Genomic DNA, 6,000 nt, shown 5'->3' on the forward strand with positions numbered 1-6,000 from the left:
GGAACTTTCACTTCTCTCCCTATCTTATGAACTTATATTTATATTGGTCAATATATCTATCTTTGTACATTGAGGACAATGTACATCTTAAGTGTGGGGGGGTTACTTACATTTATATCAGAAAAATCCCTGAATTTTGTTTTACTCTCATGCGATCTTCTCATATCATTATTAGAATGAATTCCAATTAGTCTATAAAGTTTATTGATATATCTTGAATTAAAACATAGGCATTTATGCATTGATTGTTTAAACTTTAAGACATTAGGGAATCAAGCATGATAAGTTGATTTTTAAAGAATTAAAACCTTTAGGTTGTTTCCCCAAGTTTAGGTATTATTTTGAGTTGGAATTCACAAGTTTAAACATCAAAAAGCCATAATTTTTGTGAGATCTTAAGCCTTTAGAGCATCTATTATTTCTTTCATGCTCACTTTCATTTTGAGAGCGTCAATATTGAATTGTTATTCTAAAATTTGCTTGATTATGCATGTCAAGACCACACCATTTGATTTGATATGTCAAAATGATAAATGCACTTAGGTTTAACCCACTCACTCCATAAAAGCCTACCTTCACAATTAACCCTTAGTGAACCCCCTTGAGCCTAACAACTCATTCATTAATTTACCCTCAATATTAACCCATAACTCATTATTGTTGAAATCCCCTAAATTAATTTGATCTATTTTTGTCGAGATTTGAGTTGGAATAGTTGCTTAGCTATGTTTTTATTCTATTTTGTAATTTGACTTGTTCTTAAAAAAAATAATAATACATGTATACATATTAGTAGTAGTGATCTTCTGAGCTAAAGAAGTTTAATTCCATATTCTGAGAAAAAGCTCTGTTGTACGCAATTGATGTTTAATTACTTTTTTCTAGTTAGACAGTTTTTCAATTCAATCTCGATTCTAACCTTTTCTTTCAGCTTGTAACCACACCCCCTAACCAAGTCCACGTTACAACCCTTTAAAGACCTTTTGATTGATGTTCATTTCAATTTATAGTGGTGGAGATTTGATTTTCATGCAAGCCTATGGTAATGACTTTTCATTATTGACTATTGACTGCTTCATTTATTGTCCTTAAACACCTCGAGTGATTTGAGTGAATCTTTAGTGAGGATGTGAAACTTTGTGATATTTTGAATCAAAGGTAATTACTTAGATAAGGGGAGACACCTATGTTTTCATGATAAAATGCTCAACTTGGAATGTTTGAAACTTTGATGTTCTTTCAGTTGAATTTTCAATGTATGATTACCTATGGATTATTTTAAGATGTTATTGATAGAAATTATAAGTTGAGAAGAATTTTTTTTGATTGTGAGTTGAGGATTTTGCTTGAGGATAAGCAAATGCTTAAGTGTGGGGGTATTTGATAAACCGTAATTTGTACATATTTCTATCCCATGCTTAGCACATTTTATGGATGATTTTTATTTAGATTTGGTGAATTCGATGCTCCTAATGCCTTAATTTCATGTTTTATACTTAGGTGAGCATAGGAGAGTGAAAGAAACGAGAAATGGGTCAAAAATGGAGAAAATGGGCCAACGTACAAAATCAATACGGCCAGGACTTCCTCACACGGGCAGACCACACGGTCGTGTCAATTTGGCAGAATCGAAGCACGACTCACACGGGTATACCACACGCCCGTGCCTATTTAACAAGCTTGACCACGGCCTGAAGTAATTGCACACGAGTGTGTCACACGGGCGTGTCCCTGTTGAGCCCAAGTAGAGTCCTATTCGGAAAAGGCCACTTTTGAGGGCTCTTAGGCATTCCAAAGCCTATAAATACACCCTAGAAGAGGAGAAGAGGGGGACACAGAGGAGGAAGCAGGGAACTGCTCAAGGGAAACTGATTGATCCATCTCAGAAGCCGGATTCATCATCAAGACTGAAGATCTCCCCTCAATTTCCCTTTAGGAGTTTTGGGTTTTTCTTTATGTTTTGTATTCATTACTCTTCTGAGATGTTTACCTTTTTAGTTATGAACTAAAACCCCTAAATACCTAAGGGGAATGAAACCTAAGACAGATCTTGTTATTATTATCTGAATTGTATGATAAATATTTGACTTGTTCTTAATTATGTGTTCTTAATTCTTATTTTGATATTCCAGGATATTGATTCAAGTTAAGCTCTTATTCAGAGGAGGAATAGACCCTGCCTAAGAGTACATTTGTCATAATTAAGCGGAGTTGGTTGCGCGCTTAGAGGTAGGGTGACAAGATTTTGTCGGATTAGGGTGAAACCTAATAAAGGGATCCATAGATCAAGTTAATGCAACCATAGGACATTAATTAGAAAGAGATTTCAATTATTCAATCTAGGGTTAGACGTTGTTAGTCTCGAGAGAGATAATAATATAACTTAGGGATCTCTACGGAACAAGTTGAATAAATAAATCGTCCGATTCAGAGTCAAATAACAAGTGAAGTCTAGGTAGATTTTTCCTTAGGTATTGTCTTAATCAATCGAATTTTCTAAAAAGTATTTTTCCCCAAATTTTTTTTTGTAATTTCTTAGTTAAATTAATTAGTTAGATAAACAAAAACCCTTTTATTTTTTAGGCTAGATAATAAAAGAAAGTTAATACTAGTACTTTTAGTTCCTTTGGGTTCGATAATTCGGTCTTCTAAAGCTATACTACTGTTCGATAGGTACACTTGCTTTCATCGTGATAATAGTTAGTTTCAAGAACGATTCATTATAAATATTTAAAACCTATCACAAATATCACATATCATCTCAGTCTTCGGGTTGTCCAAATCAAAGCACAACACAACTTATCAATCGGTGAATATCTTATCTCGCATTCATTGAATTTCTTACTGAGATAGTATATCGCTTTTTCTTTTCTTCCTAACTCATCATGTTGGCCTAGCTCGTATCCCATGGAGTTTTCGAACACTGCCAAATACAGTATCAGTGGCTTATCTAGGCAAGGTGGCATCAGCACTGGGGCATTGGACAAGTAATGCTTGACTTTATCAAAAGTTCTCTGGCACTCCTCATCCCATACACCTAGGTTGTGTTTTCTAAGGAGACGAAAAATGGTGTCGCATTTCTTTGTTAGTTGTGAAATGAACCGGGCAATATAGTTTAGTCTTCCTAGGAAACTTCGAACTTCTTTTTGAGTGCGTAGCGGAAGTAGTTTTTTATGGCCTTGACTTCATCTGGGTCAGTCTCAATCCCCTTTTCACTGACTACGAATCCTGACAACTTTCCTGACCTAGCCCCGAAGGTATATTTTGTGGCATTGAGCTTTAATTAAAACTTCCTTAACCTTAAGAATAGTTTCCTCAGGACCTGTACATACTCCTCTTCTGTTTTGGATTTTGCAATCATATTATCGACATAAACTTCGATTTCTTTGTGCATCATATCATGGAACAGAGTTACTATGGTTCTCTAATACGTTGCTCCTACATTTTTCAGTCCGAATGACATTACTTTATAACAAAACGTACCTCACATGGTTATGAACGTGGTCTTTTCCATGTCTTCATGATGCATCTTTATCTGGTTGTACCCCGAGAAGCCATCCATGAAGGAGAAGTGAATAACTTGTCGTGTTATCCACTAAGGTATCAATGTGAGGCAACGAGAAATTATCTTTCGGGCTGGCTTTGTTTAAATCCCTGTAGTCCACGCACATTCGCAGTTTCCCATCTTTTTTAGGAACAAGGACTATATTGGCTACCCATTCTGAGTACTTGACCACTTGTAAGAGACCGAAATCGAATTATTTCTTAACTTCTTCTTTTATCTTTAACAAAACATCGAGTCTCATTCTTCAGAGTTTCTGTTAAACAGGCTTGCAATCTTCCTTTATAGGGAGTCTGTATACCACGATATCAGTATTCAACCCGAGCATGTCTTGATATGACCATGCGAAGACATTCTTGAATACTTGTAGTAACTTAATGAGGTCTCGCTTTGTCTCTGCAGCGATACAAGGTCCAATCTTCACCTTCTTTCCCTCTCTTAAACTCATAATTTCCACTGACTCCTTGTGAGGTAGGATTTATTTCTCATCTTGTCCTACCATCCTTAACAAATCGGGAGATAGGTTACAGTGTTGGTCATCTTCAAAATCCTGAGAATCCTCTGTACACATATCTTGCTCAAAAAGAGACTCTGAGTCAGTAGCAGCGTTACTCATATCATTAATATCGGGAGCCTGTTATAGGGATGAAGAAAAGTCCAAAGAACAAAAGAATCTAAGAATATTTATTGGTGGTATGATTAGGAATAAAATAGAAAGAATAAAAGAATATTTGCTCAAGATGATACGCAAAGATGTATTTTTATTAAAATAACGATATCGGACAAGAGCTTATTTCAAAAAAGGATTCTTATTGCCCCTAGGCTTAGAGAAATAAGATTGTTTTGGACATTACTATGAATTAGTTTTAAAAGTTACAGGGATCTCCTCCGCGGTCCAATTGTTCAAAATGTTCCCAAGCACGTACGGGCAAATGTCTAATTGATTCTCTTCTCTCGTTTCTTCCTCGGATATGGCGTTAATGCTTAAGTTTTTTGACATTTCTTCGGTAGACCCTTTCCTTGTCGATCTTCCTTTGGAGTAAATAGTCCCTCCCAACACAAATGTTCTAGATATGTGGGGAAAGGTTATTGGCTCCCATTTAACCTCTTCCCCACTTAAACGCGCTTTTCTCCTTTTTTGTTTTTTCTCTTGCTCCTTTTTCTTTTGCTTTGCATCTAGCTTGAATCCTAAGCCAAAATAGTTTCGTTTATCCATGAGCATGGGTGTCTCGATCCTTCCTTGTATGCTTCTTCCAAGCCCCCTCTCGGGCAAAGCTCTTTTCCCAACCGTCAGTTGTAGGCCTATCCTTGTAGTTTTGGAGATTCTAGGCGTCAGGACCTTATTTCTTTTGACAATGAAGGTCGTATTTACAAATTCTAACAATTGAAAGGAACATTCTATTGCTCCATCATCTGTCCCCACATATGGCGCATCGCGGGTAACGGATGCAATGATATCTTCTTCCGCATTTATGGTTACCAATCGACATTCCGTTATAAATTTGAGCTTTTGATGTAATAATGACAGCACTGCCCCCGCTGAGTGAATCCATGGCCTCCCAAATAAGCAATTGTAAGAGGGCTTGATGTCTATCACTAAGAAATCCACTTCGTACGTGCTTGGACCAATTAAAAGGGGTATTTCAATCTTCTCCATTACTTTCCTTTCGGTGCCGTCAAATGCCCTCACTATGTTTTGGCATGTCTTCATATAGGAACTATCCACTGGCAACCTATTCAGTGTGGATAAAGGTAGGACGTTTAGTGCCGATCCATTATCAATCAATACTCCCAGCAATGTATATCCCTTACAGCGAGTGGTGATATGTAGAGCCTTGGTGGATCCTATTCCCCCTGGTAGTATTTTGTTGTCATTGAAAAATATGAAATTTTCGGTGCTTATATTATTGATAAGACGGTCCAGCTTGTTGACAGAGATGTCATCCACGACATAGGTTTCGTTTAACACTTTCATTAACGCGCTCTGATGTGTCTCCAAGCTGAAAAGTAAGGCTAGTACTGAGATACGAGCCGACTGCTTATGTAGTTGTTCTACAATGCTGTATTCACTGTGCTTTAAGAATTTCAAGAATTCTCTAGCCTCTTTTTCAGTCACTGGCTCGTTAACTGGCGATTCGAGCCTGACTGTCTTCTCCTTCATTTACTCGACTATTAGGGCATTTTCTTTAACAAATTCAGTTCTTATACCTACAGGATCATAATGTCTCCCACTTCGTGTATAGAAACATACATCTTGGCTTTCCCTTGAAGTACTAGCCGAATTCTCCTTCCTCGGGATTGTCATGTTGCAGTCATAGTTCTAGGGAACGCTTTTGCTATCCTTGTAAGGAAAGGATACGGGTTTCTAAATTATGACTCTTGGTACCATTTGTATTCTTGCTTCATTGTTCATTGGTCGCGAAATGATCACCACAGGG

Source organism: Gossypium arboreum, chromosome 13 (genome assembly GCF_025698485.1).
Source record: "Gossypium arboreum isolate Shixiya-1 chromosome 13, ASM2569848v2, whole genome shotgun sequence".
NCBI classification, from domain to species: Eukaryota; Viridiplantae; Streptophyta; class Magnoliopsida; order Malvales; family Malvaceae; genus Gossypium; species Gossypium arboreum.